This window comes from Hemitrygon akajei, chromosome 18, assembly GCF_048418815.1.
Source record: "Hemitrygon akajei chromosome 18, sHemAka1.3, whole genome shotgun sequence".
NCBI lineage: Eukaryota > Metazoa > Chordata > Chondrichthyes > Myliobatiformes > Dasyatidae > Hemitrygon > Hemitrygon akajei.
The window spans coordinates 10,314,658-10,338,649 of record NC_133141.1 but is presented as its reverse complement, the minus strand read 5'-3'; the positions used below and the strand labels follow the sequence as shown (position 1 = coordinate 10,338,649).

The following is a 23,992-nucleotide window of genomic DNA, read 5'->3' as shown; positions in this document are numbered from 1 at the left end:
AAGGTGCTTGAGGAGTATAAAAAGTGCAAAAAAATACTTAAGAAAGAAATCAGGAGGGCTAAAAGAAGACATGAGGTTGCTTTGGCAGTCAAGGTGAAGGATAATCCAAAGAGCTTCTACAAGTATATTAAGAGCAAAGGATAGTAAGGGACAAAATTGGTCCTCTTGAAGATCAGAGTGGTCGGCTATGTATGGAACTAAAAAAATGGGGGAGATCTTAAATGGGTTTTTGCATCTGTATTTACTAAGGAAACTAGCATGGAATCAATGGAAATAAGGCAAACAGGTAGTGAGGTCATGGAACCTATACAGATTGAAGAGGAGGAGGTGCTTGCTATCTTGAGGCAAATCAGAGTAGATAAATCCCCAGGACCTGACAGGGTATTCCCTCGGACCTTGAAGGAGACTAGTGTTGAAGTTGCAGGGGCCCTGGCAGATATATTTAAAATGTCAGTATCTACGGGTGAGGTGCTGGAGGATTGGAGGATAGCTCATGTTGTTCCGTTGTTTAAAAAAGGCTTTAAAAGTAATCCAGGAAATTATAGGCCAGTAAGTTTGTCATTGGTATTAGGTAAATTATTGGAAGGAGTACAAAGAGATAGGATCTACAAGTATTTGGATAGACAGGGACTTATTAGGGAGAGTCAACATGGCTTTGTGCATGGTAGGTCATGTTTAACAAATCTATTAGAGTTTTTCGAGGAGGTTACCAGGAAAGTGGATGGAGGGAAGGCAGTGGATGTTGTCTACATGGACTTCAGCAACGCCTTTGACAAGGTCCCACATGGGAGGTTAGTTAGGAAGATTCAGTCGCTAGGTATACATGGTGAGGTAGTAAATTGGATTAGACATTGGCTCAATGAGAGAAGCCAGAGAGTGGTAGTGGAGGATTGCTTCTCTGAGTGGAGACCTGTGACTAGTGGTGTGCCACTGGGATCAGTGCTGGGTCCATTGTTATTTGTCATCTATATCAATGATCTGGATGATAATGTGGTAAATTGGATCAGCAAATTTGCTGATGATACAAAGATTGGAGGTGTAGTGGACAGTGAGGAAGGTTTTCAAAGCTTGCAGAGGGATTTAGACCAGCTGGAGGAATGGGCTGAAAAATGGCAGATGGAGTTTAATACAGACAAGTGTGAGGTATTGCACTTTGGAAGGACAAACCAAGGTAGAACATACAAGGTAAATGGTAGGACACTGAGGAGTGCAGTAGAACAGAGAGATCCGGGAATACAGATACATAATTCCCTAAAAGTGGCGTCACAGGTAGATAGGGTCATAAAGAGAGCTTTTGGTACATTGGCCTTTATAAATCAAAGTATTGAGTATAAGAGTTGGGACGTTATGGTGAGGTTGTATAAGGCATTGGTGAGGCCGAATTTGGAGTACTGTGTGCAGTTTTGGTCATCAAATTACAGGAAGGATATTAATAAGGTTGAAGGAGTGCAGAGAAGGTTTATAAGGATGTTGCCAGGATTTGAGAAACTGAGTTACAGAGAAAGATTGAATAGGTTAGGACTTTATTCCCTGGAGCGTAGAAGAATGAGGGAGATTTAATAGAGGTATATTAAATTATGATGGGTATAGATAGAGTGATGCAAGCAGGCTTTTTCCACTGAGACTAGGGGAGAAAAAAACCAGAGGACATGGGTTAAGGGTGAAGGGGGCAAAGTTTAAAGGGAACATTAAAAGTTTAAAGACTTTTTCACACAGAGAGTGGTGAGAGTGTGGAATGAGCTGCCAGATGAAGTGGTAAATGTGGGCTCACTTTTAACATTTAAGAAAAACTTGGACAGGTACATGGATGAGAGGTGTATGAAGGGATATGGACCAGGTGCAGGTCAGTTGGACTAGGCAGAAAAATGGTTCGGCACAGCCAAGAAGGGCCAAAAGGCCTGTTTCTATGCTGTAATGTTCTATGGTTTTATATGGTTGATAAAACAAATTAAAATGAAATCTTTTGTCTGTTCCTTCAAATGGAGTGGGAGGTTGGGAGCCAAAACAATGAAGAATTGAGGTCCAGATGAGAGACTGAATCCGACGAGAGAATGATAGGGAGAAAGCAGTTTTAAGATGGAGAGAGTGATGAGAGAATTACAAAGCTTTGAACTCAGAAAATTAAGTTTATACTGTGGCAGCAGATTAATAAAACACAAAGTGCAGATGTCAAAGAAATGAGGCACCGTTGACAACTGAGATTCATTTTCTAGTGGGCATACTCAGTATACCTATAGACCAGTAACCGTAGCAGAATCAGTTAAAGACTGCAGCAACTTGCGCACTTAACCAATGTACAAAAGACACCAAACTGTGCAAATACAAACAGAGAGAAAAAATTATAGTAAAAAAGCAATAAATATCGAGAACATGAGACAAAGAGTCCTTGAAAGTGAGCCCATTGGTTGTGACAAACACGGGGAAATCTGCAGATGCTGGAAATTCAAGCAACACACACAAAATGCTGGTGAAACGCAGCAGGCCAGGCAGCATCTATAGGAAGAAGTACAGTCAACGTTTTGGGCCGAGACCCTTCATCGGGACTAACTGAAAAGAAGAGATAGTAAGAGATTTGAAAGCGGGGGGGGGGGGGAGGGGGACTGTACTTCTCCCTATAGATGCTGCCTGGCCTGCTGCGTTCCACCAGCATTTTGTGTGTGTTCCATTGGTTGTGGCAACAGTTTAGTGATGGGCAGGTGAAGTTGGGTGAAGTTATTTATCCCCTTCGGTTCAAGAACCTGATGGTTGATGGGGTAGTAACTATTTCTGTCACCAGGTTCAGATATGGCCCAAGTGCGGAGTGAGAGACACTGAAACGGGTCGACATTTCACAGACTTTAATGCAAACAGTGTTAAAGGGAAAAGAAAACAATAAACACTAGGCCATATATGTCAAACTCAAGGCCCGCGGGCCAAATCCGGCCCGCGGTGGAATTATCTTTGGCCCGCGAGATAATATCTAATTACTATTAAAGCTGGCCCCAGTAATCGAAGCGCCTATGGTGTATGATATGGCTAATGCTGAGTTTATTCAGGTACCAGGTTTACGACACTATGAAACGAAACTCCACGACAAATACAAGCATCTGGACAAGAAACAGAAGCTCCAGAAGGTAGAAGAGTTGAAAAGAAGTCTGGCGTCACAGCAGGCTATGTTCACAAAAACCAAATCACAAAGTGAGGCTGCTGTAAAGGCTAGTTTTATTGTGGCAGCAGAGATCGCTAAATCAGCCCGGCCCTTTACCGAGGGAGAGTTTCTGAAGAGCTGCATGATGAAGGTGTGTGACGTCGTGTGTCCAGACAAAAAGCAGATGTTGGCTAATGTAAGCCTGAGTAGAAATACGGTTGCTGATCGCGTTTGTGAGATAGCCACTGATTTAAGAACACAGTTGATTGAAAGAAGCAAAGACTTTATTGCATACTCGCTTGCTGTGGATGAAAGAGCTGATATGACGGACACTGCACAGCTGGCTATCTTCATCCGAGGAGTGGACTCCAATTTGTGCGTTACAGAGGAAATATTGAACATTAAATCGATGCACGGGACAACGTTAGGTCTACATTTGTGTTTGCTAATGCTTGATTTCAAACGGTTTATTAATGGAAAAGGTATGGCTCCCAAAACAATCTTAGCCGAAATAGCATCGTTTCTTTCTCGTTGCCTACTTTCTTGTAATCTACGACTGTAAGTTAATACCAATCATAAAAAGAATGCTTGCTAGGCAATCTGCTTCACAAAAAACGAAATTCGTAAAGTGAAACAATTTTAGATATAGCAGAGACTGAGACACATGAGAGCAGGTTGAAAAAATGAAGGCAACGAAAGCTGTGGGAGCACACGCGCGTACAACTGATCCGGCCCGCATGAAGTTGCATTTTTCTCAATCCGGCCCGTGACCTAAAATGAGTTTGACACCCCTGCACTAGGCCAAACAGGGCCATTAACTAAGCTCTTGAATGGAAAACAAAGCCTTCACTGCAGCTGTAAAGAACAACTAACTATTAAACGAATCCCGCTAGTCTTCAGTGTCAGTTGATTTGACAGTCCAATTTCTCAGGCAAGACTGAATGCAGACAAGCAGCGAAGCGTTGCTGTGCTGTGTCCAAGTCTCGACAAATATTACGACGGAATGAATGGAGTTAATTACTATCACAATGAAATAATAATTAGCTGACACGTGCATATTCACGAGCGCAGTTGCTGTATTGACTGCGCTGCTGAATCCGTGGTTGTGACAGGTGGTGTGAGTCCTGAGGTTCCTGTACCTTCTTCCTGATGGCAGCAGGGAGAAAAGAGCATGGCCAGGGTGGTGGGGATCTCTGGTGATGAATGCTGCTTTCCTGCGGCAGCATTTCATATAGATATGCTCTGTGGTGGGGAGGGCTTTACCTGTGATAGACTGGCCATATCCACTACTCTATGTAGGATTTTCCATTCAAGGGCATTGGTGTTTCCATTCCAGGCTGTGATGCAGCCAGTCAATATACTCTCCACCACACATCTATAGAAGTTTGTCAAAGTTTTAGATGTCATGCTGCAACTCCTAAGGAAGTAGAGTTGTTCCCATGCTTTCCTCATAATAGTACTTAAGTGCTGTGCCCAGGGCAGGTCCTCTAAAATAATAACAGCGAGGAATTTAAAGTTGCTGACCTCTCCACCTCTGATCCCCCGAGCACTGGCTCATGAATTCTGATTTCCTTCTCCTGAAGTCTATAATAGGATCCTTGGTCTTGCTGACACGGAGTGAGAGGTTGTTATGACATCACTCAGCCAGATTTTCAATCTCCCTCCTATATGCTGACTTATCACCATCTTTGATTTGTGACCCTGCTAGTCACAAATTGTTGCCTTGTTGCCTGCCACATTCCTTGCTCTACCATTACTAAATGAAAAAAATATGTAACAAAGTTCAAAGTAAATTTGTTATCAAAGTACATATATGTCAGCATATACTACCCTGAGATTCATTTTCTAGTGGGCATACTTAATAAAACTATAGAATAATAACCATAACAGAATCAATGAAAGACCCTCTCCACTTCTGATCCCCCGAAGAGGACTGGCTCATGGACAACCAGATTAATGTGATCTCATAACAAATAAATCTAATTAAGACTTGGCATAGTTACTATTTCTGGTCAGAAATAGTGAACTCAGAACTTAGAACATGGAGCATAAAACAGTTCAATGCAGGAACAGGCCATTCAGACCACCATGTCTGTGTTGATTGTGATGCCAGTCTAAACTAATCTCATCTGCCTGCACAGAGTCCATATCTGTGTTCCTACCTGTTTCCTCCCAATGCCTCTTAAACAGTAATATGGTATCTGCTTCCGGCAGCATGTTCTACACTCTATGCAAAAATAACACTTGTTTGTAAATTTCCTTTGAACTTACTTCTCTCTCCTGAACACTATACAGTCTATTATTTGACATTTCTACAATGGAAAAAACACTCTGACTATCTACCCAACCTATGCTCCTCAGAACTCTATCAAACTCCAGAGAAAGCAATCCAAATTTGTCCAACCTCTCCTTATAGTTACAATTCTCCAAACCAGGCAGCCCAGTAAACCTCTTCTACACCCTTTCAAAGCCTCCTCATGCTTCCTGCAATACAGCAACTGGAATTGCATGCAATGCTCCAAATGCGGTTTAACCAAGGTTTTATACAGCTGCAACATGACTTCCCAATTTTTATATTCAATGCCCCAAACTTGCCTTTCTGTGTTGCCATTTTCAGGAACTGTAGACATGCTCCCCAAGATCCTCCTGTACATTAATGGGTCCTGCCATTTACTATATACTTTCTATATACTATATAATCCAACTTTCTCTTACATTTGACTTCCCAAAGTGCAATACCACACACTTGTCTGGATTAAAGTCCACCTACAGTTTCTCTGTCCACATTTTCAACTAACTTATATTCTGACAATCTTCCTCACTATCCACAATTCCGCCAATTTTTGTGTTGTCTGCAATCAACCCACCTATATTTTCATCCAAATCATTTTTATACGGTACATCACAATCAACAGAATTCCTCCAGCAGATTTTTTTTCAATTGCAGGGATACTTAGAGCACGTTTTGAGAGGCAGCTTCCCACAGGCTGGAGGTAGCAGCTGCAGGAGGAGATGTCGAAGAACAAGTACTCTCCGGTGGCTCATTTTTGGACAAGAATATTCAAAGTCAGCAAGTTTGCAGGCGACAGTAAAATAGGTGGTATTGTAGTAAGTAAAGAAGGTTATTAGGAACTACAGCAGGATCTTGATTAGCTGGGAAAGAGGGCTAAGGAAAGGAAAAATTGAGTTTAATTTAGATATGTGTGTGGTGTTGCATTTTCAAAATTTAAACGAGGGTATGACTTTCACAACGAACAGTAGGCCCCTGAGGAGTGTTGTTGAGCAGAGAGTCCTAGGAGTAAAAGTACATAGTTCACTGAAAGTCATGTCATAAGTAGACAGGGTGGTGAAAAAGATTTTTGTCACGCTGGTCTTCTTCAGTCAGTGTACTAAGTATAGAGGTTGGATGTTATGTTGTAATGGTCGCGCTAGGCAAATTGTCTTCAGTTTTGGTCAACTTACTATCGAAAAGATATCATTAAGTTAGAAAGAGTGCGGGAGGGATTTACGAGGATGTTGCAATGATTCAAAGAACTGTATTATATTGAGAGGTCAGGCAGCTTGTATTTTATTCCTTGGAGTGTAGGAGATTGAAGGGTGATCTTATAAAGGTCACTGGGGGACAAAGTCTTTTTCTCTGGGTCGAGGAGTCATGAACTAGAAGGCATAGATTTAAGGTGTCAGGAGAAAATTAGGGACCTGAGGGGCAATTTTTCCACACGTTGAGTGGTATACATATGGAACAAACTGTCAGAGGAAGTGGTTGATGCAGGTGCACTAACAATATTTGAAGGGTATTTGGACAGGTACATAGATAGGGAAGGTTTAAAGGGATATAGACAAAACACAGCTAAATGAAACTAGTTTAGTTGGGAATCTTGGTGGGCATTGATGAGTTGAGCTGAAGGGCCTGTGTTTGTGTTGTATGATTCTGACTCCCTCCATTACTTGCACTGAATATCTCTTCTGAAGTACAGAAAACAAAACTGTATATAATACTCTAAGTGCAAACTCACCAACAGACAATTCTACAATTGCACCAAACCTTCCCCTGATCGTACCACTAGCCACCTACAATATTAGCCTGTTAATCAGCACACTTTTGGATTGTGGGAGGAAACTTGCACCTGGGGTAAATTTGTATAACGTGCAAAATTCATGCAGACAGTACAGGAGATCAGAATTGAAATCAAGTCATTGGTGCTGTGAGGCACCTACACTACTTGAGGTGCTATTGTGCCCTGTTCTGTTACTTTTTATGTACTTGTAGAATCCTTCACAGTTCTTGCATGTTTACTGTCATATTTTTCATTTATACATTATCAAACCTTCCAGGCGCAGATCCATGATCTCGCAAGACTAATGGATGCCACCATTATCAATAATTTAGTTAGCTGCTGGTCTTTGAAATTATCCAAATCTTTAGGCACACCTCAATTCTTTGTAGAATTAAAGACCTTTACTTCCAGTCTAACACTGTCCTTAACTGCTTTAAGTAACCATAACTGGAATATTTTTTTCCCACAGGGTCTGTAGGCTTGCATGTTTTCTAATAATTATGCTGAGATCTTATCTGCCACGGGCCATCTACTGTCATTCATTTTAATCTCATTTCCAAGTCCAGTTTAGTCAAACTGTCCCTTCATATCTATGTAATTGACCTTCATTAAGTTTAAGACTTTATTTTCTGTTTGTTGTTTGTTATTTTGAAACTAAATGTGAAATTTGGTTGTGTTGCGATTAACTTTTCCCTAGAAGACTCCACAAGGAATTAAATCCACCTCCTTGCACAGGATGAGATATAACGTAGCTCTTTCTCTTATTTACTTTAACATATTATTATAAGAAGTGACCTTGAATGCAATGCGTGATCTCATTACCTTTGGCATTTTGATTTGCCTCATCTATGAAGATCAGGCAAAATTTCAATGTAAATTATCAAACTACATATATGTTACCATATACAACCCTGAGATTCTTTTTCTCAGCATCATTTAGTGACCAGTGGTGTGCCTCAAGGATCTGTTCTGGGACCCCTACTCTTCGTGATTTTTATAAATGACCTGGATGAGGAAGTGGAGGGATGGGTTAGTAAATTTGCTGATGCTACAAAAGTTGGGGATGTTGTAGATAGTGTGGAGGGCTGTCAGAGGTTACAGCGGGACATTGATAGGATGAAAAACTGGGCTGAGAAGTGGCAGATGGAATTCAACTCAGATAAGTGTGAAGTGGTACATTTTGGTAGGTCAAATATGATGGCAGAATATAGTATTAATGGTAAGACTCTTGGCAATGTGGAGGATCAGAGGGATCTTGGGGTCTGAGTCCATAGGACGCTCAAAGCAGCTGTGCAAGTTGGCTCTGTGGTTAAGAAGGCATACGGTGCATTGACCTTCATCGATCGTGGGATTGAGTTTAGGAGCCGAGAGGTAATGTTGCAGCTATATAGGACCCTGGTCAGACCCCACTTGGAGTACTGTGCTCAGTTCTGGTTGCCTCACTACAGGAAGGATGTGGAAGCCATAGAAAGGGTGCAGAGGAGATTTACAAGGATGTTGCCTGGATTGGGGAGCATCCCTTATGAGAATAAGTTGAGTGAACTCGGCCTTTTCTCCTTCGAGCGACGGAGGATGAGAGATGACCTGTTAGAGGTTTTCAAGATGATGAGAGGCATTGATCATGTGGATAGTCAGAGGCTTTTCCCAGAGCTGAAATGACTAGCACGAGAGGGCACCATTTGAAGGTGCTTGGAAGTAAGTACAGAGGAGATGTCAGGGGTAAGTTTTTTACACAGAGAGTGGTGAGTGAATGGAATGGGCTGCCGGTGACGGTGGTGGAGGCGGATACAATAGGGTCTTTTAAGAAACTCCTGGATAGGTACATGGAGCTTAGAAAAATAGAGGGCTCTGTGTAACCCTAGGTAATTTCTAAACTAAGTACATGTTCAACACAGCTTTGTGGGCCAAAGGGCCTCTATTGTGCTGTAGGTTTTCTATGTTTCCATGTTTCTATCTATAGGAAGGGAAAGTGAATTTCAAAAAACACTTCAGGAAAATGGGTCAGTGTTAAGTTGTAGAAAGGATGTGATAGCGATGGACAGAGAAAAGGGAAGGCTAGCATTAACATGTTGCGATCTGGTCAATAGGTTAATTATGGCAGTTAGAGACAGAGAGAGAAACCACAAAGGAATAAAAAAACTGGAGATAACTTAATTGAAATTTTCTGTGTTTTTTTTATTGAAATTGATTCATTTTGCTGATTCCCTCAGCCAAGGCAATTTCTTCCTATTGTCCGACTTACCTCAGTATCAGATAAGCTCCCCACTTCATCTTCTATTCAGCCTAACCCTCTGAAATGCCAAAAATATTGCTTGCAAGATGTTGGCTTAGGCACATTAATTGGTGTATTTAAAGTTCAATGTACATTTGTTATTAAGGAAAATACACCGTATACAGCATTGAGATTTGTCTACTTGTAGGCAGCCACAAAACAAAGTAAGAATCACAAATGAATCCACAACACACCAAATATCACAAGGATGGTCACACATCCAATGTGCAAAAACAGAATAAATCGTGCAAACAATGGAAAATGCAAACAAATAAACAACAGATTGCAACCACTGAGTCCCTGAAAGTGAGTACACAGGCATGGAGCCCGTTCAGCTCGACATTGCTACTTGTCTATGTAGCATCACTAAACATACTTAAATAACACTTTAGAAAGGCACAGATTAATGAAGGACAGATTCTGTGGATTTGTCACACGTTGGGGCTTACTGAAGATTTTGTCTTTTGATGGAGTAACAAGGGGAGTTATGAGAGCTATCTGTTTGATGTAGTCTATGGATTTTTGGATTGCTTTTGATAAGGTTCCACAAGGAAAGCTGGTCAAATATTTAAACAACACACACAAAATGCTGGTGGAACACAGCAGGCCAGGCAGCATCTATAGGAAGAAGCACTGTCGACGTTTTGGGCCGAGACCCTTCGTCAGGACTAACTGAAAGGAGAGATACTAGGAGATTTGAAAGTAGTGGAGGGAGGGGGAGATGCAAAATGATAGGAGAAGACCGGAGGGGGTGGGATGAAGCTAAGAGCTAAAAAGCTGATTGGCGAAAGTGATACAGAGCTGGAGAAGGGAAAGGATCATGGGACGGGAGGCCTCAGGAGAAGGAAAGGAAGGCTGGGGGGAGCACCAGAGGGAGATGGAGAACAGGCAGAGTGATGGGCAGAGAGAGAGAAATAAACAAACAACTAAATATTGTCAGGGATGGGGTAAGAAGGGGAGGAGGGGCATTAACGGAAGTTAGAGAAGTCAATGTTCATGCCATCAGGTTGGAGGCTACCCAGCTGGTATATAAGGTGTTGTTCCTCCAACCTGAGTTTGGCTTCATCTTGACAGTAGAGGAGGCCATGGATAGACATATCAGAATGGGAATGGGACGTGGAATTAAAATGTGTGGCCACTGGGAGATCCTGCTTTCTCTGGCGGACCGAGCGTAGGTGTTCAGCGAAACGGTCTCCCAGTCTATGTCCGGTCTCACCAATATATAAAAGGCCACACCGGGAGCACCGGACGCAGTATACCACACCAGCCGACTCACACGTGAAGTGTCGCCTCACCTGGAAGGACTGTCTGGGGCCCTGAATGGTGGTGAGGGAGGAAGTGTAAGGGCAGGTGTAGCACTTGTTCCGCTTACAAGGATAAGTGCCGGGAGGGAGATCGGTGGGAAGGGATGGGGAGGACGAGTGGACAAGGGAGTCGTGTAGGGAGCGATCCCTGCGGAAGGCAAAAAGAGGGGAGGAGCGAAAGATGTGCTTGGTAGTGGGATCCCGTAGGAGGTGGCGGAAGTTACAGAGAATTATACGTTGGACCTGGAGGCTGGTGGGGTGGTAGGTGAGGACAAGGGGAACCCTATCCTGTGGGGTGGCGGGCGGATGGGGTGAGGGCAGATGTGCGGGAAATGGGAGAGTTGCGTTTGAGAGCAGAGTTGATGGTGGAAGAAGGGAAGCTCCTTTGTTTAAAAAAGGAAGACAATTCCCACCCTGTCTCTTGCAAAAATGCTAACCCCTTCTCACAATTCCTCCGTCTCCGCCGCATCTGCTCTCAGGATGAGGCTTTTCATTCCAGGACGAAGGAGATGTCTTCCCGGTGTGGCCTTTTATATATTGGTGAGACCCGACGTAGACTGGGAGACCGTTTCGCTGAACACCTACGCTCGGTCCGCCAGAGAAAGCAGGATCTCCCAGTGGCCACACATTTTAATTCCACATCCCATTCCCATTCTGATATGTCTATCCATGGGCTCCTCTACTGTCAAGATGAAGCCACACTCAGGTTGGAGGAACAACACCTTATATACCGGCTGGGTAGCCTCCAACCTGATGGCATGAACATTGACTTCTCTAACTTCTGTTAGTGCCCCTCCTCCCCTTCTTACCCCATCCCTGACATATTTAGTTGTTTGTTTTTTTTCTCTCTCTCTGCCCATCACCCTGCCTGTTCTCCATCTCCCTCTGGTGCTCCCCCCCCCCCTCCCCCTTTCTTTCTCCCGGCCTTCCGTCCCATGATCCTTTCCCTTCTCCAGCTCTGTATCACTTTCGCCAATCAGCTTTTTAGCTCTTAGCTTCATCCTACCCCCTCCGGTCTTCTCCTATCATTTCACATTTCCCTCTCCCCCCACTACTTTCAAATATCTTAGTATCTCTCCTTTCAGTTAGTCCTGACGAAGGGTCTCGGCTCGAAACGTTGACAGTGCTTCTCCCTATAGATGCTGCCTGGCCTGCTGTGTTCCACCAGCATTTTGTGTGTGTTGTTTGAATTTCTAGCATCTGCAGATTTCCTCATGTTTGCTCTTCAAATATTTAAAGCCCACTTGGATGCAAAGTTGGCTCAGTGGCAGGACACAAAGGGTAATGGTGGAAGAATGTTAATGATGGAATTGGTCATGTCCCTTCTCCATGCTTTTTATAGCAAATACTGATAACTTAGATTCAAATGTAGAAGATATGAAAATGAAGTTTGCAGACAATACAAAAAAATAGCCATATGGTTGAAAATGAGGAGAAAAGTTCTCAACTAAAGAATGCTATAGGTGATGGCAGGGTTTGCAAGACATTACTTCCTACAAAGCAAAAACCAATAGCATGAATGGCAGTGATGCTTCACTACCAGATGAGCTCAACACCTTCTATGCCCGCTTTGAAAGGGAGAATATAACTACAGGTGTGAAGATCCCTGCTGCACCTGCTGACCCTGTGATCTCTGTCTCAGAGGTCAATACCAGGCTGTCTTTAAAGGGAGTGAACCCTCGCAAGGCGGAAGGTCCTGATGGAGTACCGGATAAGGCTCTGAAAACTTGTGCCAACCAACTGGCGGGAGTATTCAAAGTCATTTTCAACCTCTCACTGCTATGGGAGGAAGTTCCCATTTGCTTCAAAAAGGGAACAATTATACCGGTGCCTAAGAATAATAGTGTGAGCTTCCTTAATGACCATCACCCAGTAGCACTCACATCTATAGTGATGAAATGCTTTGGGAAGTTGGTCATGACTAGACTGAACTCCTGCCTCAGCAAGGACCTGGACCCACTGTAATTTGACTATCACCACAATAGGTCAATGGCAGACGCAATCTCAATGGCTCTCCACACGGCTTTAGACAACCTGGAAAACACAAACACCTACGTCAGGATGCTGTTCATCGACTATAGCTCAGCATTTAATACCATCATTTCCCCCAATCCTGATTGAGAAGTTGCAGAACCTAGGCCTCTGTACCTCCAACTGCAATTGGACCCTCGACTTCCTAACCGGAAGACCACAATCTGTATGGATTGGTGATAACATCTCCTCCTCGCTGACTAGCAACACTGTTGCACCTCAGCGGTGTGTGCTTAGCCCACTGCTCTACTCACTCTATACCCATGAGTGTGTGGCTAGGCATAGCTCAAATACTATCTATAAATATGCTGATGATACAACCATTACTGGTAGAATCGCAGATGGTGACGAGAGGGTGTACAGGAGTGAGATATGCCAACTAGTGGAATGGTGCCGCAGCAACACTCAACGTCAGTAAGACAGAAGAGCTGATTGTGGACTTCAGGAAGGGTAAGACGAAGGAACACATACCAATTCTCATGGAGGTATCAGAAGTGGAGAGAGTGAGCAGTTTCAAGTTCCTGGGTGTCAAGATCTCTGAGGATCTAACCTGGTCCCAACATATCAATGCAGTTTTAAAGAAGGCAAGACAGCGACTATACTTTATTATGAGTTTGAAGAGATTTGGTATGTCAACAAATACACTCAAAAACTTCTACAGATGTACCGTGGAGAGCATTCTGACAGGCTGCATCACTGTCTGGTATGGAGGTGGCTACTGTACAGGACCGAAAGAAGCTGCAGAGGGTTGTAAATCTAGTCTGCTCCATCTTGGGTACTAGCCTACTAAGTACCCAGGACACCTTCAAGGAGCGGTGTCTCAGAAAGGCAGTGTCCATTATTAAGGACCCTCAGCACCCAGGACATGCCCTTTTCTCACTGTTACCATCAGGGAGGAGGTACAGAAGCCTGAAGGCACACACTCAGTGATTCAGGAACAGCTTCTTCCCCTCTGCCATCCGATTCCTGAATAGACATTGAATCCTTGGACACTACCTCAATTTTTTAAATATATAGTATTTCTGTTTTTTGCATGATTTTTAATCTATTCAATATACACATACTGTAATTGATTACTTATTTATTTTCTTCTGCTAGATTACGTATTGCATTGAACTGCTGCTGCTAAGTTAACAAATTTCACACCACATGACAGTGATAATAAACCTGATTCTGATGTGATCAGTGGACAGAAGTGTGGCAAAAAGAATTTAACCTGGAGAAATGTGAAGTAATGCATTTTTGGGAAAGGGTAGGTGCAGCATGGCAAGAAAATGTTAAAAGGGACTTTGGACTGCGTGGTCATAGATTTAACCCAGGCTGCCATAGGAGGCAAGGGAAGAGATTACTGGGGCTCTGAGAATTTTTAACTATTGCGGGCCAGATGACTGGAGGATGGCATATGTGGTCCTGTTTCAAGAAGGGCAACAGGAAAAAGCCTGTTTATTAGAGACCTGTGAGCCTAACTATCAATGTTATGGAAATTCATGGGAAAAAATCTGTGGGAAAGGATTAACAATCACTTGGAAAATTGGGGACTAATCAGTCTCAACCAACATGGCTTAGTCAAAGGCAGATTGTGTGTGATCAATCTGATTATTTTTTGAAGAGTAACAAGGTATATTGATTAAAGCAGTGCAGCAGATCTAGTTTACGTGGATTTCAATAAGACCTTTGACATGGTCCCACATGGGAGACTGGTCCAAAGTATTAGGGCCAATGGGATTAAAGACAAATTGGTAAACTGAATCCAAAAATAGTCTGGTAATAGGAGACAGAGGATGATGGTAGAGGGTTATTTCTATGAGTGGATGTCTGAGATTAGCGATGTTGATCAACATTGCTGCTGCACCTTTGCTTTTAGTAATATACGTGAATGATTTCAAAGTAGATGTAATCATAGAAACAGAGAAAACCTACAGCACAATATAGCCCCTATGGCCCACAATGCTGTGCCGAACATGTACTTACCTTAGAAATTATCTAGGATTACCCATAGCCCTCTATTTTTCTAAGCTCCATGCACCTATCCAGGAGTCTCTTAAAAGACCCTATCATATCCACCACCGCCGGCAGCCCATTCCACGCACTCTCCACTCTGTGTGTAATAAAACTTACCCCTGACATCCCCTCTGTACTTACTTCCAAGCACGGTAAAACTGTGCCCTCTCGTGATAGCCATTTCAGCCCTGGGAAAAAGCCTCTGACTATCCACACGATCAATGCCTCTCATCATCTTATACATCTCTATCAGGTTACCTCTCATCCTCCGTCGCTCCAAGGAGAAAAGGCCGAGTTGACTCAAACTATTCTCATAAGGCATGCTCCTCAATCCAGGCAACATTCTTGTAAATCTCCTCTGCACCCTTTCTATAGTTTCCACTTCCCTCCTGTAATGAGGTGACCAGAATTGAGCACAGTACTCCAAGTGGGGTCTGACCACGGTCCTATATAGCTGCAACATTACCTCTCAGCTCTTAAACTCAATCCCATGGTTGATGAAGGCCATTGCACCGTATGCCTTCTTAACCAGAGTCAACCTGCGCAGCAGCTTTGAGTGTCCTGTGGACTCAGACCAAGTCTGATTCTCCACACTGCCAAGTGTCTTACCGTTAATACTATATTCTGCCATCATATTTGACCTACCAAAATGAACCACCTCACACTTAACTGGGTTGAACTCCATCTGCCACTTCTCAGCCCAGTTTTGCATCCTATCAGTGTCTCGCTGTAATCTCTGACAGCCCTCCACACTATCCACAACACCCCCAACCTTTGTGTCATCAGCAAATTTACTAACCCATCCCTCCACTTCCTCATCCAGGCCATTTATAAATATCATGAAGAGAAGGAGTCCCATCGCTTGTAGAAAGTATAATCATAAGTTTGCAGTTAACACTAAGATCAGTGCAGTTGTTAGTTGTGTTGTTTTAAGATGTTAAGCTGTTAATGGCAGATGGAGATTAATCCAGATAAATGTGAATATTTTGTACCAATGAGGCTGGGATATGCATCATAAATGGTAAGATGTTAGGGAGTGTTGAGGAACAGGACTTTGGTGTTTGCCCAAAGATCATTGAAAGTGTCAGTGTGGTTAAGAAAGCATGTGATAGGGCTTGGCCTTCATTAGTCTGGGCATTGAATATAAAGAGATGGATTCAGAGGGGATCTGAGGGGGAGATTTTCATTCTGAGAGTGACGAGTATTTGGAACTTAGTGTCGGAAAGAGTGGTGGATGTGGAGTTGCAGAAAGCATTTAACTAGGGATTTAGACAAGCACTTGTAATTAGGCTGATGCATTGTATGGACACGGTGGAGCAAACTGTCTGTTTCTATGCTGTATGATTCTATGACCCTAATAGTGACAGTATAATAAATAGTTTAAAGTGCATACAGAATATTATCTTTTGTCAGCTGGGGCATAGAATGCAAGAGCAAGTAATAGTTTGGTTCTCAGTAAAGTTCTGGTGACCAGATTACAGGAAACAAGTAATTACACCGGAAGGGTGCAGAAATTTATGTGCATTTGTCCAGGACAGAAAACAAAGATAAGGAACGATTGCATAGGTTAGAATAGATTTCTTTGTCACATAGAAGCCTCAGGGTAAACTTAAAGTTTACAAGAGTTTGAGAGGCATAAAAAAGTAAATGGGAAAGGCCTACTGCAGAGAGGATTACAGAGAAGATGGAGAAGTAGCTCACTGAACAGTGATAGGGCTTTGGAAGTTACTTATTAGAAGGATGGTGGAGGCAGAAACCTACATCACATTTAAGGAGTTCTTGGATGTGCATCTGAAGAGCTTTAACCTGCAGGGTTAGTGTTATGTTCTGGAATGTGAGTTTAGCCCAGTGAGCTTGTTTTCAACTGGCACTGGGACAAGTAGCCTCTGTGTCATAAATTTTCTATGATTGGCCATGAAGCACTTAAGAAGGTCCCAAGGAAGTGAAAAACACTGACTTCAGGTTCTTTTTCAAACTCATGCTTTTCATTATTGTTTAAAGTAAGTTGTAGGAAATAATGGAATTGTTAGAGCACATTGTGAAAACAATCCAATTGATCCCATTCCTTGGCTACTTCCCAATAACCTAGCACATTTTTTCCTTCAGTTATCTTTGGTTCTCTGCCAATCCTCCCTCTTTAAACACTTTAAATGTTTCATGACTTTTGAACACTTCGTGAAATTCCCATTTAATTTTCGCTCCTTTGAGGAGAATAACCTGATTCTTTATTCTTTCCATTTAAAGATACTTTGTACTCAGGGAGAAAAAAAATCTTTTGTGTGTTCCTAGACAGTAAATCAGTGGTTACAAAACTCCTTTACTTTTGACACTGTCTGTACTTATAAAACAGTCTTTTTTAACCTTTGCAGCTATTTTCAAACATCTGTGCAGTCACAGATCATTGTGATCAGTAACTCTTTAGAAATGTACCTTTCAAGTTATTTTCTCTACCATTCTTTTTACCAAATCTTTATGTTATGCATCCTTGCATTATACTGTATTTTATTTGCCTTTATCTGCTGTCTAAGTTACTTTGCAAACTATCGCAACGATCCTGTCCACTAACCGAAATAAACCACTGGACAAAGTTCAAACTGTCAAAGCAGTTGTCCCCAATGCCAATCTGAGGCATGCCACTTTTCTACAGAAAAACAATTCACAACTCTGTTTAAGCTTAGTCAATTTTGCATCCATGTTATCACAGCCCCAGTTATTTATTGGACTCCAATTCTGCTGATAGTATCTTATCAAATGTTTCAACATACTCAGATTAACGATCACTTCATCGATCCTCTCAACTCAACAAAAAAATTTAGTCAAATCTGTTAAATGCCATTTTAAAATAATGTGCTAGCTTTCATTTATTAATCCACAGGATTGATTTTAATACTTGAAGTAGACTCCACACCACCAATATTAAGTTGATAGGCCTAAATTTGGTAAGTTTATTCTTTTCATCCTTTTCAGAATAAAGTTACAATTTGCTGTTACCTAGTCATATGCCACCACCTCTTCATTGAAGGCCAGAAATTTATATAGCCCATGGCTCTGCTATTTCCACCCTGACTTTCCTCAGTAACCTAGGATGCATTCTATCCATCCTGACATCTCAGTACTAGCAAATACCACCTCCTGAAAAATGTTTAGCCAACCAAGTATTTCAACTATTTTTACTTTGACTGTGGCTATTGCAGCATCTTCTTCTTTTGTAGAGAGAGGGGAAAAGTCCTCTGTTTGTACCTCTATTGCATCTTTATTTGTGATTCCATATCACACCAGACTGTCCTTTTACTCGTACTTACATGTCTGTAAACGACTTTGGTTTTCCTGTTCTGTCAGCTGCAGGTCTACTTTCATAATCAGAAAGGCAGAGAAAAGGCAATTTCTCGTCTAACTTTACTAAGAAAACTCTGTAATGCACTGTTTAATCATGATGGCATGATTATTCATACATTTAAAAATCAAATTCTACAGTTTAAGCGCTGCTGTTTAATTTACCTCATTCGTTATTCTTTTCATTCTGGGTTTGCACAATTAAAATATATAAACGTGAGATTGAACATCAGTTAATTTTGTAGAGTGGTTTTAATGAATTGCAGGTTTGTTCTGCACAGGTGTCCAGTTGGTCTCACTAGTCAGCACTATATTGTTGCCATTTGTGTAAACAATGTATGCTTTCCTCAGCCACTTATTGATTTATCAATGTGGGAGAGATGTACAACCATGAGCGAACATCTCAACAAAAATATTTAAAAATTTCAGAAAACACACAAAAAATCATGGGTATTAGTTTATTATTTTAACTCACAGACATTATTTGTCATTTATATTTTTGTCTTTCTGCAAATGTTTTCCTTGCAGATTCAGCACTCCAGTAGTTTTGTTTCAAGTCTCTGTGGTTCTGTCTATGCACTTCACTTGCTTCCTCTCATTTGACTGCTCTGAACCAGGCTTCTGCTTAGTCTCCCTTTGCAAACTTATTTAATTTCCCTTTGTGGGGCTGCCCTCTTGGTGTAGCGCCCTTTTCCCCCCAACCACTGTTTACTCGGGTGATTGCATTCTCCCTGGCTACTGCATCTTTCCTTCTCAAGCCTCTCTCTGCCATGCCACCTGGTCGAAGACTCTCTCTACTGCAATGACTACTTTTCTCTTTTTCACTTTATACTGTGCTATCTGCTTGCTTTCCTTGTGTGCCCAGAAGTCACTTGCTTGCTACTTATCTTTTCTCTGCTATGTTGTCTGCTGGACACCGCTGCGTTTTTTTGGTCCCTCAGCTTCTCTTTGTTAGATGCATTGCTTCTATTTCCTTTGTGTGCTGCTGAGCCTCTTCTGTCATTCAACTCTTCTCTGTTATGTTGTCTGCTGATTTTACCTCTCTTAGCTGCCGTATTTCTTCTGACTTTCAGATTCTCTTCGCTGGGCCCTTGACTCACTCTGTTGTCTTCAGAATATCTTTTGCACTGAGTGCTCTCTCTGCTGGGGGATTGGTTTCCTTGGCCCCTGCGTTGTGAACTGTTTCTTCTACTATTTACATCCTCCTTGCTGTGCTGTCTGCTTGCAGTGCCCTTTTTAACATTCACATTTTCTTTACTGTGCTGTGTGCCTCTGCGTGCTGGAGAAGGCTTTCCCGCTTGATGTCTTGTGGCCTTCTTAACATTTGAATTCTCTGTTCCTTTTGTCTGCCCTTTCCTTGCTTTCTCTTTTTTCAAGCGCTGATCCTTCCTCTCAGAGGAACTGTTTGCGAAATGGACTTTTTTACCATCATTCCCTCTGTGGCGTAATCTATGTTTTGGTTGTTGTGTAAGACTATCATCTTCCCTGCAATCTTTGCAGCAAAAATTTTGAAAGGCCTTGCATAAATTTGAGAGCATTGTCATATCTTACTGGCTGGAAAGATTTTGGAATATTTACTGGTTAAGGATGCAATAGAAAAAAATCTGTAAACAAGAATATTATTAAAGTTAATGCTGATTAATATGAAAAGGCATGGTCAACTATACTGTTACCTTAAGTACACAAAGAGTACACGGGATACTTCAATGGATTTTGTATGTATACAGGCAGTCCCTGAGTTACGAACGTCCGACTTATGGACAACTCGTACTTACGAACGGAGGGAGGAGAATGCCGTCCGCCATTTTAAGTCGTTGCCATTAACACTGTGTTGAGTGTGTAACTTTGTATTTGGCTTAAATATTTCTGAGCAAGATTCGCCCTGACCCCCCCCTTTTCCAGTCAGTACTTGTCCCATTTAACCTCAGTGCAGGTGGACTTTAAGACCTGGAGCAGCACAAGACACGCTGCCCACGGCTGCTGCTGTATCTTTTTTATTAAGTGTGATCGTGAACAATAGCCAGATTAGAAATGCTGATCAAGTCAACTAGTTCCTAAAGAGAACTCTCATAGGCCAATCAGACAGTTCACTGCTGCTCAGCAATAGAACATAAAATCCACAGTTTTCTGTTCCATTGATGGAAAACGATCGTGATTGAAAATAAAGTGGAAATAATAAAGCGATTGGAAAGAGGTGAAATGCCATCGGTCATTGGAAAAGCTTTAGGCTACAGTTGGTCAACGATCGGAACAACTTTAAAGGATACAGGTAAAGGATAAATTGAGAATAATAGAACATGTGAAAGGCCCTACCCCGATGAAAGCTACAATTATTACTAAGCAACGCGGTGGTTTAATTATTGAAATACATACATTTCTCAAGTGTTTTATATACATAGAAAGGTAAACTATACTATATACTAAGACAAACGTTTGACTAACTGACACTAAATAATACCAGATGTACCTATTCTGACTTACATACAAATCCGACTTAAAGACGGACTCAGGAATGGAACTCGTTCGTAATCTGGGGACTGCCTGTATATAGAAAAACAAAAGGCAGGGAATGAAAATGACATCAAAGCAGGCATCAAACTGCGTGCAAACCAGCTAAAGAGTATAAAGGGGTTAAAAAGGGTCAGTGCTGAGACTGCATTTGCAAAAATAATATGGATGAACAACTTCTTGGTGAAAGTTCCAAATTTGTGGTCATGGTGGTGGTGGTGTAATGAGGACTTTGACAAAATACAACAAATTAATGCTAAAAAGAAAATACTATGAATGCTTATAATCTAAAGTGGAAATAGGAGATGTTGGTAATAAGTAAACTTGCAAAATGGGTGGCGAAGTAGAAAATCAATTTCAGTTTAGATAAGTGCATGCCATTTTGGCAGGAGGAATAAGGCCAATCACATCTTGGAAATAATTTAAATGGCGTACAACAGAAAACAAAAAGTACAGGGTGCATTATATTTCTAGCAACTTGTACAAGTTAACAAAACTACAGAATGTATAATTAATTATTGTATCTCTGGAAAATTAAAATGCCAAGCCAGAAAATTATACCCAGTTGATCTAGAATTCTTAGACCACACTTATGGATCTGCTCTCCATAAACAGACACTCCAATTTTCATTTTCCCTTGATTAAAATGACAAATACATGTCGGAGGTAGTGAAAAAAGTAATTGCAGAGCCCAAAGCCTGGAACTATTTACAAAACCTGAAATAGATTGTAACACTTTTTATATTTAAAAAAACAGATGAGTAATCTGCTTCCATTCTTCACAACAGAGGCTAGATGTTTCAATATGGAATAATTCAAAACTAAATGCAAGTTAAATGCAAGATTCAATTCAACCCAGTGGGGAATTCAGGAGAAAACGGTCGCACCCGAAGGGGTTAATATGTGGGAGATAGCAGAGAGGCCGAAGGAGGTGTGTTCAGGTGCTTGGGAAGGGGAAGCGGCTATCATACGAGGAGCCACTGTGTGGAAGCAGATACCAGACGGGCTGGATGGGCACAATGACTTGGTTCCGTGCTGTTCATTCCAAGTGGCCGGGTAGATTCCTGTCCCAGTGGGAGACACGGCCGCGCTAAAGGCTTCGAGCGGCATAGATGAATAGAGGAATGGCTTGGCGGCTCACAGCGTACAGATGCAGCCTTACTTGCCCTCCACTCCCTGAATGCAGTTAGTGGCGGTTGTCAACTTCAATCTACCGCAAAACCACCTGCAAAGGGCTCGGCTTCGCTCCCACACACCCAGCCCGAGCCCAGAGACCTGCCCAATCCAAACCCGCTCCTCTCCGATAGCCCGGCACGGCGGCTACCGGCACTCCGTCACATGGCTGCAGGCCTATTGTCAATCCTGCGACACAGGCGGGTCAGTAAAGGGGGCGTGGCCTGGTCCGGTCCCATGGCAACGGCTACTACGGTTGGCAGAGTGGAGCGGGACCTAACGTTCTGGCTAGGGTGCAACGGACTGAGCGGGGTTGGGGGTCGGTTTCGGCAGACTGGAACCGGGCCGAGTAGGTCAGTTCCCGGGGAACGGCTCAGGTTAGAGTCGTGCAGCGCAGAAACCATCACTCGGCCGGCCATGTTCATACTGATCCTTTTTGCCTGTCTCCATTAATCCTATGTGCCCGCATTAGATCCGTGTCTCGTTTATTAGGTGGCGGGTCCTCGAAGCTTCAGGTGGATGAACTTACAAAAGTGCTAGAGAAATCCAGCGGGTTAAGGTGGTGTCTGTGTTGGGGACGGACAGTCCATGCTTTGGGTCGAGCAAGTCTGGGTGAGTCCATGGTTGAAGAGGAGAGCAGATAGTGAATCTATCTGATTCCTCCTTTGGCAGTGCTTTCCACATTATCAACCACTCCTTGTGTGAGAACCCTACCTCAGAACTCTTTCCTCTTGCCATAAACCTATGCTGTCTTGGTTTTAATATTCCTACAATGGGAGAAAAACTTTAACCTTCTACCATGTCTCATATCAGAATCTGGTTTAATGTCACTGGCATGTGTCACGATATTTGTTAACTTTGTGGCAGGAGTACAATGAAATACATAATATAGAAACAAAAAAAAAGTAAATTCATGATGTCCAGCATCTCCAGATTTTCTGTTGTTCACAATGTTGAATTTTGCTTTGTAGGAAGTAATGGCCTGCAAACCCTGCCAGAGTTGACCTGCATCCAATGTCACCTTGTTCTTTAGCTCTTGAAAATATACCTCTGTAAGGTTGCCCCTCAGCTTCTGTTTCTCCTGAGAAAACAAGCCCAACCTATCCACCGCTGCGTTCTCTCTGTTACAATTACATCCTTTCTATAATGTGATGACTAGAATTGCAGACAATGCAGGCTAATGAATGTACTTGGTTGGGTTGGGCTGGGCTTTGTGCCATCATCGTGGTAGTGGTGTACATTCCACCTCAGGTCAATGTCAGGCAGGTACTGGAGGAGCTGAGCACCATAGTCAGCAGTCACGAAGCGTGGGATTTCAACCAGGCCAGCTTGAAGAAGTCTCTGAACAACTACCACCTGTGGAACCAGAGGAGCCAACACAGTTGACCACTGTTATACCACCATCAAGAACACTTACCATGTCATCCCACACCCACACTTTGAAAAGTCCGATCACTTGGCTGTACCCAGCATACAGGCCGAAACTAAAGACTGTGATTAGGACCAAGGAAGGCAGAGAGTCAGTGGACTGGGCAATATTCAGGGATTCATTTTCAAATCTGAATGAATACAGCACAGTCGTCACCAACTTCATCAAGATCTGTGTGGATGAGTGTGTAACTTCGAGAACAGTGGACATCCGCAAACAAAAAGCATGGATGAACCAGGAGGTTTGTAGTCTGCTGAGGGATAGACGTGTGGCATTCAAGATCGATGATCTAGAACTATACAAAGAGTTCAGGTTCAGCCTACAGAAAGCTATGTTAAGAGTAAGAAAACAATCCCGATTGAAGTTAGAGACTGAATCAGATGTATGTCAGCTCTGTAGGTTTGCAGGCCATTAGTTCAATAGTTTCATTTAATATCAGAGAAATGTATACAAAATACATCCTGAAATTCCTACAACCATAACCTATAATCAGAATGGCTATGATGCTTCACTCTCAGAAGATCATGTCTTTTATGCACATTTTGAATGGGAGAATAAAATTACATCTGTATGAATCCCTGTAGTATCTGGTGACCCTGTGATCTCTGGCTAAGAGGCCGATGTCAGAGTATTTTTCAAAAGGGTAAACCCTCACAAGGCATCAGGCTCTGATGGTGTGTAAACTTGATGGGGCACTAAAAATCTGTGCCACCCAGTTGGCAGGAGTGTTCAAAGTCACCTTCAATTTTGCATTGC

General features: G+C 42.4%; 1 protein-coding gene across 4 annotated transcripts in view; it reads left to right on the top strand.

Moving 5' to 3' along the window:
• The window catches only part of dnaaf19 (dynein axonemal assembly factor 19), a 78,023-nt gene that overhangs the window by 38,657 nt on the left and 15,374 nt on the right, over positions 1-23,992 (top strand). Inside the window, exon 1 of one of the 4 annotated variants that reach the window (XM_073070759.1) lies at positions 21,529-21,575. The exons of 1 other annotated variant lie outside the window; for it this stretch is intronic. The gene's annotated coding sequence lies outside the window, so the exon portion shown is untranslated. Of the gene's footprint in view, positions 1-21,528; positions 21,576-22,013; positions 22,420-23,992 lie in introns of those variants that run through there. 2 more of the 4 variants (XM_073070757.1, XM_073070756.1) reach the window with 2 other exon arrangements.